This window comes from Panthera onca, chromosome X (assembly GCF_046562875.1).
Source record: "Panthera onca isolate mPanOnc1 chromosome X, mPanOnc1 haplotype 2, whole genome shotgun sequence".
Lineage (NCBI taxonomy): Eukaryota > Metazoa > Chordata > Mammalia > Carnivora > Felidae > Panthera > Panthera onca.
In genome coordinates, this window is record NC_138357.1 from 45,960,254 (window position 1) to 45,974,877 (window position 14,624).

Genomic DNA, 14,624 nt, shown 5'->3' on the forward strand with positions numbered 1-14,624 from the left:
AACACCTGTTGGGAGAGGGGCCTGGAGCGGCACCACCTGTGTGGTGCAATGGTGTTGCATGGAAGGTTCATGTAGGCTGAGTTTTGAGTGGATGCACGACTGTATGAGTGTGCGAGTGGGCCATGCAAGGTGAGTGTGTACCCCAATCCCTGAGCCCTTGCCCTCCCCCACACTTTGATAGTATTTGACCAAGGTGTGACCCTAGCCCTGAGGAGCTGACCTGAGATGAAAAGCTTCCTTCCTGAGAAGTCCCCTCCTCTGTGCAGGGATCTCCCTCCTCAAAAAAAGAAATAAAGAAAAAGAAAAGAAAAGAAAAGAAAAATATATGGTGATGAGAACTATTAGGATTTCCTCTCAACAACTTTCATATATATTATACAGTAATGTCAACTTTTTGCATTTAAATATGTGTTTTATTTCCTTGAGTATATACCTAGGAGTGGAATTGCTATGCTATGCGGTAATTCTATGTACAACTTTTTGAGGAACTGCCAAACTGTTTCCTAAAGCAACTGTGGCACTTGACAGTCCCATCCAGATCCTGTGTTCAAGTATTCCAACTTCTCTACATCCTTGCTAACACTTGCCATTGCCTGCATTTTTTATTTTGGCCATCTTAGTATAAAGTGGAATCCATTGTGGTCTTGATTTGCATTTTCGTAATGGCTAATGATGTTGAGCATATTTTCATGTGTGTATTGTTCATTTGTATATCCTCTTTGGAGAAATGTCTATTTAAATCCTTTACCAATTTTAAAATTGGGTTGTTTGCCTTTTTATTGTCAAGTTTTGAGTTCTTTCTTTATCTTGGCTACAAGTCTCTTATCAGATATATGACTTGTAACAGCTATTTTCTAACTTATTAACTTAGTCATTATCCACTGGCTTTCTGATACCATAATTGAGTAGTTCTCTCTTCTCATCACAATCTCCATATCAATTGCCTATCTCCTAATATAGCTTTATCACATCTAATGTGTATTGTAACAAGCCTTCAGTGATTCTGTTGTTTAACTCTGAGGACCATTTGTGCATTAGGGTAGCTACCAACCCCAAAACATCAGTGGCTTACCACAACAAAGGTTTATTTTTGAAAATTCATGAGGATTGGGTATGGACAGGTTCTGCTCCCTCTAGTTTCCCAGAGATCCAGACTAATCATGATACCACTGCAACAGAGGAAAAGCATACATGGAGATCTCACACTCATTTTTCCACACCGTGGTCTAGAAGTGATATAAATCACTGCTGTTCACAGCCCATTTTTTTCATATTTCTAACTCTTCAATTCTGGCAAGCAATTCTGAGAAAGGTGTTATTATGCTTTCCATATAGGTGACTTAATTGAGGCTCATAGAGTGTAAATGACTTATGCAAAGTCACATACTGGTAAGGGGAAGGGCCAATATTGGAACTTGGGTTTACTTGGCTCTAAGGCGATGATGCTTAACTAGTTAGCTTCCCTAAATACAAGGATTTGAATCTTATCTTCACCTTATTGACCAACCAATCCTTTAAGATGTCAGAATAGTGGTAATGTTTTTTTTCAGATGACAGACCTAAAGAGCAAGGCTCACAATGGCATTGCTTCCTCCACTATTAATGCCTTTAAAAGACATTTAATGCCAATTCACGGCTCGATTGCCTTGGCCTCCAAGTCATGGGCTCTTCCTATAGTACATGTAGGTATTCAGACAGGTGGTAACACCTGTTTTCTCCTGAGTTGGAAGATCACATTCCTTCTTAAGCTCCCTTTGCCTGGGATCTCTTATACATTTGGGCCTGGGATGACTCAAACATTAGAAGTACTGCACTGGGCAGATACAGAACTGATGTCACTACAAAACCACCAAAACAGGCCCAGGCACAATCAAGGCCCTTCTGGGAGTTGGAGCAAGGTTGGCTGGAGTAATTGTCTTAACTGCATCCCCATGCCTATTGTTCTGGGGGCTATTTCAATAGACTCTGAGAGAAGGGTTCAACATGTTTACTTCAAAACTCAAATTATCTGTTCAAATCCAGGTTGTAACTGGTTCTGAAAGGGAGCAATGCTTTAAAATTTTATGGTATGGAGTTTAATTTCCATCCCTACAAAATTCTCCTTCATACTTCAAAAGTGAAAAGGACAGAGAAAACAAACAAACAACAAAGCCTTATGACTAACAATGAAGAGTTTCTGTCATTGGAGACTATCGAACCTATTACCTGTTCCTTTTAGCCAACAAACAATGACCTATGTTGCTAAGGATAGTCATATAAGAGATAGCTACTTTGCTTCTCCCTCACAATCTTCCCAACCCATAAATACTTTTGGGATAAGAAAATAAATGTTCCTGAGAATAGATATCAACTCCTTGTCCACTGCAAGCCACTAGAGCAAGAGTTTGTACTTCTTATGGGAACCAAAAGGAACCTTAAATCAAGTGTTATTTAATTTGTAAAATGAACAAGAAAATTTTTGGTTTCATCCCCAAATGGAGAGCTAAAAAGAATAGCACTCACACTACAACAGGAAAGAAAGTTGTATAAATGGCAAAATAACAATTTTTCTTAAAACTCTCAGAGAACTGAGTTCACAGGGCAAACAATTATCACAAAATCTATAGAGAGACTTGTGGAGGGAGAAATAGGACCTGAGTATCTGCTTATCTGGGATAGACACTACCAAACAGCATGTAGACCAGTAAGAAAATTTGGCTTGAAAATGCTAATGAATTTCTAAAGACTGAGTGAGGGCTAGCATGAGTGTGTGAAGTCCCCGAGGGCTGCAGATATAAAGGGCTTACATTCAGGTTTTATTCCAAAAACTTCAAGTGTTCCTAGGGAAGATCAGGGAGAATCTGAGAAAGCTTGCTCCAAAATGCCAGCTAAGAGACTGAGACAGCAGTCACTGATTAAATCCCAACCAGACTAAACTCCCCTGATAAACAAAAGACTTAATCACGCAGGAAGAAGGACAACAAAACCCATATCTTGAAGGCACAAGTAGAACCCCACAGCAGTTGGGGAAAGGAAACAGAAAAACAAAAAGCTCTATGAAGGGAGGGAGCAGGCATGTGTGCTAGGTTCAGCATTGTATCTGAAGGAGAGGCATGAATACATGCAAAGGTTACATCACTAAAACTCAGGTTCACAGTGCTTACCTAAGATGAAGACCTTATCAGAACATCAGAGAATGCCTGTCCCTCTCTGTTCAATACCACACTAACAACCACTGAGTAAAAATAACAGTGGAGGACAGCAAGAAACATTCTTTCTCAGAAGAGCAAAGGAAAACTGCAAAGCCAATTGGAAAGACTCAAAGCCAATGGGAAGAAAACATCAAACTAAGCCCAACTTCTAACTAGATTAAACTTCCATACTAAAAACTTAGCAGGAAAGACACGTTCATCTTCAGTCATAAACTCTATTTACCTCAGTAATTACTATCTTACCTAGTTTTCAGGTAAAATTATGAGAAATACAAAGACAAGAAAAGAAAACATTCTGAAGAGACAAAACAATAATGAGAACCAGAATCAAATATGACATGGGTCTTGAAACTATCAGACAGGGAATTTAAAATAACTGTGGTTGGTGTTCCACTTCTGGCATGGTAATGTGAGAAACTCTGAGGATCCATTCCCCGGTGAAATTGCTGAAAGTTATTTTTTAATATAACCATTTGAATTCTTTGAAAATTATCATAAGGGTATACAGCAAATGGAAAAAAATGATACATTTCTTTAAAAAAATCTAAAACAATAAAAACAATGAGAATCTGTGACATTTGAACCAAGACTTTCTCCATGCTTACACCTTCCCAGCTCAGCATAATGGAAATTATACTCCAGAAGGGTACAGCCAAGAGCACAGTTCCCTTCTCACCTCAGCTCACATCTGAAGGGTCACTTTATCTTTCCAGGAGAGAAGGAACTTCTTATACTGCTTTGAGTTAATCTGTTGTTCAGACTATAAGTTTTAGGTGAGTGTAGCCAAAAGGTGAGGGCTCCCTTCTGCCCAGGCCCAATTTATCAGAAAGAAGCTCTCTCTTCAGCACAGTGTGCTAAGAATACTGGGCCCCCAGTTGCCTGGGACAGGCAAGTCAAGAAGACTTGATGGTACTTAATCCCCATTCAAGTGCACAGGTCCTAAAGCAGGAGTGTCACTCAAATTGTGCCACTGTGCCCATCCCTAGCTCCAGAGCCTTGTATCAGAGATTTTTTTTTTCCATTGGGAAAGGCAGGCTTTGAAGCAGAGAGCTCCAATCCCTTTCCAAAGCACTGTCACACAGTGTGGAGAGGTTGAAGTTTGAAAGCACGATAAGAAATGAAGATTGCGGTCAAATGCAATTAAGAGGAGGTCAGTACATTAACTAGAGATGTAACTTAACATTATGCCAGCTAGTTTATCAGAGGATTAAAAAAAGAGACAGATAAGTAGAGTCTTATTGGGGTCAAAACAAACATCACACAATGACATCAAAAACTATGTCTGAAAAGGGGCCAAAATTTCATACCATAAATCTGTGAAGCAATTTATGCCCCAGAGCAGTTTCAAAAACAATATAGCAATAGGGCACCTGGGTTTCTCAGTTGGTTAAGCATCTGACTTTGGCTCAGGTCATGATCTCTAGGTTCATGAGTTTGAGCCCCACATTGGGCTCTCTGCTGTCAGCACAGAGCCTGCTTCAGATCCTCTGTCCCCCTCTCTCGGCCCCTCCCCTGCTCTCTCACTCAAAATAAATAAATAAATAAATAAATAAATAAATAAATAAATAATAAAAAAATTAAAAACAGGGGTGCCTGGGTGGCTCAGTCAGTTAAGCATCTGACCTCAGCTCAGGTCATGATCTCATGGTTCATGAGTTCAAGCCTCGCATTGGGTTCTGTGCTGACAGCTCGGAGCCTGGAGCTTGCTTCGGATTCTGTCTCTCTCTGTCTCTCTCTTTCTCTCTCTGTCTCTGCCCCTCCCCTACTTGCTCTCTCTCTCTCTCTCTCTCAAAAATAAATGAAACATAATTTTTTTTTAATTAAAAACAAAATAAAAAGAAGAGAACAATCAGCCAGCTATTAGTGGAGCTTAACAGCTAAGTATGTTCAGGGAAAAAGACAGTGAAGAGAACTGACAAAACCATTGTCATACAACAGTGACTGTGGGCATACCCAATTCTGTGCCCTCTCAGGAACAACAAAAGAGTCTTAACATAGCTGGGAAGAAATGGACATGACTAAAATAGCCAGCCACTAAACAAACAAGCAAACAACAACAATAATAAACCCCAAGAGAAGAACACAAGTACTCAGAGTTGCTAAAATGTATTACCTAAAAAATTGCAAGACATGCAGAGAACAGGAAAGTATGCCCATGTATGGGGAGCAAAGCAGGCAATAGAAACTACCTGTAAGAGTGACCAGATGTTAAATTTAACAAAAACTTCAAAGTAGCCACTATAAATATATTTCAAGAATGAAAAACCCTGTGATTAAAGAATAAAGGCAAGTATGATAACAATGTTATATCAAGTAGAAAAAAATAAAAAAAGAGATATTATGAAAAGAAACAAGTGGAAATTCTGAAAAGTACAAAGAATGAAATAAAAAATTCATGAGAGGAACCAAACAGTAGATTTGAGCTAGCAGAAGAAAGAATTTGTAAATTCTAAGATTCATAGATTTTATGTAATCTAAAGAAGAGAGAAAAAAGAAAACTGAATAGTCTCAGGGAAACATAGAATAGCATTAATTGGACTAACGTACATAATGAGAATACCAAAAGCAGAGGGAAAAGGAGGAGAAAAAAAATTCAAAGAAATAAGGTTTGAAAACTTCCCAGATTTAATGAAAAATATTCATCTACATATCCAGGAAGCTCAGTGGATTTCAAGTAGAATACATACAAGAGATTGGCAAACAGACACAACATTGCAAAATACTGAAAGCCAAAAACAAGAAGAAAATATTGAAAAAAAACAAGAGAAAAATAACTTCTAACTTATAAGAGAACCACAGTAAGATTAATAGCTAATTTATCATCAAAATAATGGATGCCAGAAGGAAGGAAAACAACATATTCAAACTGCTCACAGATACGACCTGTTAGCCAGGAATTCTGTGTTCATCAAAGTTAATTTTCAAAAATGATGGCAAAATAAAGAAATAGATAAAAAATGAATCTGTTGCTAGCATTCTCACCTTACAAAAAATACTAAAGAAAGTTCTCTAGTTCTGAATGTGAATGACCCCAGACAGTAATTTGAATCCATGGAAAATAAAAGCACACATACAGGTAATTATGTAATTCTAAAAGACAGTACAAGTGCATATTTTTCCCTTTCCTTCTCTTAACTGATTTTGAAAAGGAACTGTTTAAAACAGTACATTTATAATGTGTTGTTTGGGGCTATAACATATAGAGCTGAAATATATCTGCCAATAAGAGCACAAAGGAGATGGGTGGGAGCAAAGCTGTATTAGGATAAGGACATGAATCCACAAGGTAACTAAAATACCTCTGAAGAAACGAAGAGAACCAGAAGTGATAAATAAGGAGACTAACATAATTCTATTAATATTACTTGCTATCCTTCTTCTCACATCTTTCATAAAAGACATAAAGTTATGTAAAGTAATAATAAAAATGGATGGGCTTATAAGATTTTTTGATGTGATATGTATAACAATATTACCAAAATGAGTGGAAAAAGGGAATAGGACTGTATGGGAATGATGTTTCTATGTCTTACTGGAGTTTAGTTAGTATAAATATGAAATAGATCCTGGTAAGTTAAGATGTATGTGCCAAGTCCTAGGACAATCATAAAGGAAACACTTCTGAAAAATATAATGAAAATGTTATTAAAGAAACTAAAATTCTTTATTAAAATATATTCGGGGCGCCTGGGTGGCTCAGTTGGTTAAGCGTCCAACTCTTGGTTTCGGCTCAGGTCATGATCTCATGGTTCATGGGTTCAAGCCCCACGTCAGGCTCTGTGCTGACAGCATGGGCCCTGCCTGTGATTCTGTCTCCCACTCTCTCTGCCCCTCCCCTGCTCTCTCTCTCTCTCTCTCAAAAATAAATAAACATTAAAAAAAGTTAAAAAATATATTCAATTAATGTAAGGAAAAGGAAGGAAAGGGAGAATAGAGGAACAAAAAATACATGAGCCATATGACAAACTAAAAGTGAGTTGGCAGAAATAATTACAATTATATCAATAATAACATCAAATGTGAATGAATTAAACAACTCAAATGAAAGGCAAAGATTGTCAGACTGAATTTTAAAAAGATCCAACTATATGCTGTTTATAGGAGACACACTTTAGATTCACAAGTAGATTGAAAGCAAAGGGATGAAAAAAATATAAATCATGAAAATCCGAGGCATTGTATTACAGATGAATGCCCTAACCTTATGAAAGGGTGGGGGGAAAAGAGCTGACCTAAGATGCTTTGGAAAATAGTGTTTTCGCTGTATATTATAAGGATGAAGACAAAAAGAACTGACAAAATAAATTCTGTGCTCTTATTGGGAAATTTGTTTCCCACAGATATAAATGACAACAATTCTGAAACTACTTTAAATATACAGTAGGGTTAAATCAGTCAATCAATCAATCAATCAATCATATATAAAGAGAACCAGGTTTCTCACTGTCAGTGACAGAAGTTAAAAATAAGTGGACGGACTGGGGTGCCTGAATGTTTCAGTCAGAAGAACATGCAATTCTTGATCTTGGGGTTGCAAGTTTGAGCCCCACATTGGGTGTAGAGATTACTTAAATAAATTTAAAAAAAAACTTTAAAAATAAGTGGAGAAAAAGCTAAATTAATACCTGTCATAATGGATTAGAGTCATAAGTATAAGTATGAATGTATGTATTGTGGGGAGGGGAGAAGGAGGGAAGGAGAGATACAGACACAATAAATAGATGCAGGTATACATACATCTCTTTGCTCTATCAACTGAGAAGTCCTAGAAACAATGACACTCCATTACCAACAGATACACCTTGCATTCAGATCTTAATTATATATGATTATCCAATAAAAGTAACCAAGATTTCTTGGAGAAGTGGCTGATTATTGGGCCATTGGAAAAAGGAAAATACAAGATGAATCTGGAATATCTTGTAGTACCAGAAAGCAAGGAAGCAGAAAAAGGATAAGGGTATGCTAACCTGAAAGAGCCCCTATGGCCAAGGGTGGTACAATTTGGGGGGAAAAAACCCAAAAACAATAATGATCATATTGAATTATAATGCCAAAGATTTAAAAATTCATGAGTCATAGTGATAGAAACAAAGATTTGTATCAATAAGTAAATCGGGGGAGGGGGAGGACAAATCTTTACAGAATAATTTAGAAGTATTAAATGTAGAAGGAAATGAGTGATATAAAAATTTACCATAAGAACATCATTGTAATAATTGCTGCAGGAAAAATCCACAGAATATTTTTCATAGTTTCAAATTATTTGACTCCTATTATTTATTAATTACTATGGTTATTTTCTTTTCATTTTTAAAAATTTTTTAATGTTTATTTATTTTTTAAGAGACAGAAAGAGACAGAGCATAAGTGGGGGAGGGGCTCAGAGAGAGGGAGACACAGAATCCAAAACAGGCTTCAGGCTCTGAATTGTCAGCACAGAGCCGGACATGGGGCCCCGACTCACAAACCATGAGATAATAACCTGAGCCAAAGTCAGACGCTTAACTGACTGAGCCACACAGGCACCCTACTATGGTTGTTTTCAAACACATATCTACAAATTCCTTGGTACTCCCCCATCCAGGGGGTAGAACTTAATTCCTCTCCTCTTTAATGTGAGCTAGACTTGGTAACTTGCTTCTAACAAATAGAGTAAAAAAAGAGAAAAACAGTAACTTTATAAGTGGAGAAACCCAGTAGACATCATCTTAACCAAGTGATGAAAATTAACTTCACCATTGATTGGTCATATTGATATCATGTAACCCTGATATTATGATGAAAATGGCATTTCACCTCTGTGATATTCTTCTTCCAAATCAGTAACTCTGGTGTAATTATGAGAAAAATATCAGACAAACCCAAATTGAGGAACATTCTACAAAATACCTCACTCTTCAAAAGTGTCAAGGTCATGAAAACCAAGGAAGACTGAGAAACTACAACAGTGCAGAGTAGACTAAAAAGATGTGTTAACTTTGTATCCTGGGTTGAATCTTGGAATAGAGAAAAGTCATTTGTAGAAAACCTGGAGAAATCTGAATAAAGTCTGTAATTTAGTTAATAGTAGGGCACAAAAGTTAATTTCTTTATTTTTATAAATGTAACATAATTACTAGACAAAGCTGGACATAGGGTATATGGGAACTCTTTGTACTATCCTTAAAAGTCTTCATTAGAACTAAAATAATTTCAGAACAAAAACTTTAAAAAAATACACCAGGCTGAATTTCAAGAACCCATATAATAAAACTCTCTTAATGAATGAAACTAAATAGCTGAGAAAACAAACTGAAATGTCATTACATGGACTCATTATTCAGTGAGAAAGGGAGAATTTGACAGACTACAGTTGACAGCAATTACTTGAAAAAATAAAACCATTCCATGTTATGCCAGAAAATTTGAACTACTTAATAAACTAGTTATGCATACATATATCTATTTATCATGTGTATGTGCATGAAAGAGTATTTTCTAAATACTGTTATGCCACTTCCTTCACTCAAAAATATAATTTTAATTTATTTTAACATTTATTTAGTTTTGAGAGACAGAGAGAGATAGAGCATGAGCAGGGGAGGGGCAGAGAGAGACACAGAATCTGAAGCAGACTCCAGGATCTGAGCTGTCAGCACAGAGCCCGATGTGGGACTCAAACCCACAAACTGTGAGAACATGACCTGAGCTGAAGTCAGACACTCAACTGACTGACCCACCCAGGGTCCCCCCAAAATATTATTTTAATATAATTCAATGTCACTTATATGTACATTTTTCATTCCTTTTTATATCTACACAATTTCTACAGTATGGATAATTTATTTAATCATTCCCATATTGATTTAAATTATTTCCACCAACTTAATTGTTTCTATCAACATTGGAGTGGTTACAAAGTTGAACCAGATAAAGTTTTTGTCCTTATGGCACTTTTAGGTAAGGGAGGGATACAAAGTAGAAAGCCAACAAAACAGGGTGAAAGTGTTAGGATGGGAAAATACAGCATCTAAAGGATAATGTAGAACAGGTAATGTAGGCAGAATCAAAAGGCCAGCAGAAACTTTCTTTTTATTATAAATTTAATTTTTAAAAGCACCAAGCCTGTTAGCAAGGACACTTTCTCTCAAACAACTCAGCTTCTGCCACAGGAAAAGGTTGCCTGGCCCAAGCTGTAGTACAGCTGATGTGTGCCTACCCTGAACCCAATAAGAGGCTCTACATAGATATGGATCTCAAGGTTTAATTAAGCAAAACAATCTAAAGAATCTACCTGAGGTGGATCTTGAGCATGCTGTCATATTAAAAGTCTAAGCAGACCAACTCAAGGATTCCTATTAACTGTGGCCAACATGGATACCATGGGAACATTTGAAATGGCAGTGGTTATGACACAGCATTTCAGGTTCACAACAATTCATAAGCATTATGCCCTGATAACCAGAAACTCTTTGCCACAATAATCCACAATGTGTGCAGCATTTAGCTGTGAGTTCAGGAAGCAGGCAGAATTATCTGGCAGAGATGAAAAGTTGTGCTTCAAGATAGGTTCATTTCCTTGAACATGGCCAATGGCTATTCTGAGTAGTTTGTGAAACTTTTGAAACGTATCCATGCCAAATTTCCAAATGTCAGGGAATATAGTATGGAGGGATGGTAGAAGAGTTTACTTTGTGAAACAGATACAGTCTAATTGGAAATCATGTTTTCTGTGTTTCACTTAACAGAACATGAGTGGACTACTCTCAGTAGAACAAAGACCCAATGTATTATGTCTGCTTGTGCTCTGAAGGGGCGAATCATCTCATATGGTGGCCACTTGAATCTACACTATGCAGCCAAATCTTTGGATGTGGAGCAGATTTTGCCATGCTGGGAAGGATGCTTTCAATCCATACAGAGTGTGCTAGAGAAGTTAAGGAGAGGAATAGCTGTCTCAAGCTCTTCTATGGGATGAGCTTTGAAACAACAATGAAAAAGAAATATGCAGGAGGAGTTCCTGAATATAGAGATTCAGAACAAAAAACTATGGAAGTGACTTCTAAAGGGAACACAGAGGGGCACCTGGGTGGCTCAGACAGTTAAGCATCCAACTCTTGATTTTAGCTCAGGTCATGATCCCATGGTTCAGATCCAGCCATGCATTGGGCTCTGCACTGACAGCCTGACAGTGAGGAGCCTGCTTGGGAGTCTCTCTCTCTCTCTCTCTCTCCCTCCCTCTGTCTCTCTGCCCCCCCCACCCCCACTAATGCTCTCTCTCTCTCTCTCTCAAATAAACATTAAAAACATAAATAAAGGGAACATAGAAAACAATATTCTGGATATCACAGTCTTGTACAAGAGCTCCTGGTTGGCAAAATGCTACCTTCCTTTCTTCTGCCCTCACACCACTTGGAGGACTTTGGGCTTTGCAGCCATCCCTAGTGTCCTCTTGGTACATGAAAACAAGACATTGATTAGGTCAGAAGCTCAGGGTATCTACTTTCTAGAACTCATACCTTTATTGTTAAATTAATATGTGCACATTTTTCATTCCTTTTTAAAAATAGTTTTCACTTTAATATAATGCTGTTATATTCAAGTATCTACTTATATTTATTTTTCTATTTCAAATTTTTATTTAGATTCTAGTTATTTAACATATAGTGTAATATTGGTTTCAAAAAATCTACTTATATCTAAAAGCTACTGTGATTAATTTAATTTTGAAGGTAGCTATGTGTTATATTGATGCACTGAAATTGCTCAGGGATAAGAATAAAGGTAAACACCTGTATGATCTTCCTGTCAGTGTACACCAGTGAGTGTCCGATCTCTCTCGTCAGTATTTAGGAAAACAGGGTCAATATTTTCTATCGATATTTCCTTAAAAATGGTGTCAAAGTTGCTCAGACTACATGTAAGGAGAATAAGCAGAGGAGGAGGCAATGAAACTTCTCCATTTTTTTGTGCAGACAGAAAGAAGTTTCATCTGTGAGTCAATCTGCAAACAGCTCCTTCTGAAACTCTGAGTTTTTTGGGAGATGCACCGTTGAAAATTATAAGAGCCACTCAAGCAGCATGTAAGCTGAAGCCTGACACTCCCTCCACTCCCCATCTTCAAACTACATCTGACCATCTGCCTGATTAGATATGCCTTCCCTCCAAATACACAGAAAAGTGCAAAGGTACAAGGCAACTTTCACTAAGGGCAATATAAGAGGTACAAACCCTGTATGTAGAATAGAGAGGGAAGGGAGAGATCACTTCCAGTTGTGGTGGCTTTAGAGTCTGGGTGATGAAGTCTGGGCTCCTAAGAATGAGCAGGACCAGGATTTAGGAGGAAGTGGAGGGCAATCAGGAGGAAGAAAATGGCATGTTAAGGACAAAGAGAGAAGAAGGCATACTTGGGGCACAGTGAATGAGAGTTCCTTTTGATGCAGTAGAGAAGTGTAATGACAAGGTTGTGAACATGGGTCCTGAGAATCAATTCTGATCAATGTTGAATGTCAGGATGAGGAAAGTAGGATTTATTTCTCTGATGGTGGGGTTGCCATCCAGGACTGTCGAGCAGGAGAATAACAAGCTAAAAATAAGGAAGAGTAAAGTTGAATTTGATGGTAATGTGCTAGGTAAATTGTAAAGGGAGAAGGAGGCACTGAAAGCAGATAGGTCAGAGAAGGAGTTCCCTTAACAGTCAGGCGTGAGGCAATAATGTCCTAAACCTATACACAAATGTTTATAGGAGCTCCCTTCATAATTACTCAAAACTAGGAACAACTTAAATGTCGTGCAGGTAAATGGACAAATAAACTGTTACATCCATATAACAGAAAGTTACTCAGCAAAAAGAAAAGAATGAACTATCAGTGCTACATGAAATAGCTTAAATGACTTTCCAGGGCATTTTGCTGAGTAAAAGAAGCCTGTCTCTAAATGTGATATATTGTAGATTTCTTTTATATAACATTTTGCAAAAGACAAAACTATAGGAATTGGGAATAGACCAGTGGTTGCCAGAGTTCAAGGATGGGGGTAAGATATGACTACAAAAGGGTAGCATAAGGGAGTTTTTTTGGAGGGGTGACTGAACTGTATCCTGATTGTGGTGATGATTACATAAATCTATACTTTTGTTAAACTTCATAGAACTATCCACACAAAAAAAGGGACAATTTTATTGCATGATAATATTTTTTTAAAAAATCAGAGTTGTCCCCCATTAAATGTAACATCTGATGGGGCACCAGGGTGGCTCAGTCGGTTTAAGCTTTGGACTTTGGCTCAGGTCATGATCTCACGATTTGGTTTGTGGGAGCGTTGGGCTCTGTGCTGACAGCTCAGAGCCTGGAGCCTGCTTCGGATTCTGTGTCTCCCTCTCTCTGTCCCTCCCCTGCTCACACTCTGTCTCTCTCGCTCTCTCTAAAATAAATAAACACATTTAACATGTGAAAGAATGGAAACATTTTGTCGTAGTTAATGATTACATCTTTATAATTCACTGTCTATATTTACATTGAAAACTCTCTCTTGAATAATAGAAAATGTATCCCTCAACTGTGGAATAAATTATTCATGCTTAAATATAAATTATGAAGCATTAAGCCTGAAAAAAATATTTATTTTTTGAACCTTTCCTTTCCCATGGCAGGCTTTGTTGTCGGCTGCCTCATCCCCCTGTGACCATCCTAGGCAAAAGATTCCTTACTTCCTCCTTTCCCTGACTCCCCAGCTGACTCCATTAGCCAGAATGCCATTTCTGGCAACAACACACCTTCAAGTACTCAAGATTATGAGTTGTTAGGGTATCATTTTCCACTTTTAACTAATATTTTTTTGCAGCACTGATGTTCTCTCTGCTTCTGATCATAACAATTATGCATGTTGATAGTTCTCTTTTTGAATGGAACAAAGTGAATGATACCAGAATATCTTAAGAGTGCTATGAATGAATGAAAATTCTACCTAATAAGCCTCACACCAAATGGTGAGATATAGGGGACCAAATGGTGAGATATAGGGAACTCTCTCCTTTCTGAATGTTTGAATGTGTGAAAGCTATTTGAGTTCCAAAATAAAGTTCACTCTGAGGAAAGCTGGCTTTTCTGTGGACTCATCTGATTAACAAGGCACCAGATCCTAGAGAACAGAAGAGGTCTGTCTGAAGTCCATTTGAAACCCAAGCGGAATTCATTCATCAGTCATCAATGAAAAAATCAGGCTTCTAACACTTGATAACTTGAGTTCAGCCAGAGAGAGAAAATAGTTGATTATTTATATAAAATTGTTAACAAGAGAAAACTGGGCTTCTTTCCACAGATTAATCTGGGAGCCAGTTTTTTTTAAAGGTGCACTTTTAATAAGATTATTTTTTTCTAACACATCAATATGTTGTGCAAACTGTCATTTCATTTGTAGCCATTACGAAATTTTTCCGAAGTCTTAAAAATT

At 37.4% G+C, this 14,624-nt stretch overlaps 1 non-coding gene across 1 annotated transcript; it reads left to right on the forward strand.

The window, feature by feature from the left end:
• LOC145714793 (small Cajal body-specific RNA 2) lies at window positions 1–265 on the forward strand. Its single transcript, XR_014136999.1, has one exon.
• The last annotated feature ends 14,359 nt before the right edge of the window (window positions 266–14,624 follow it).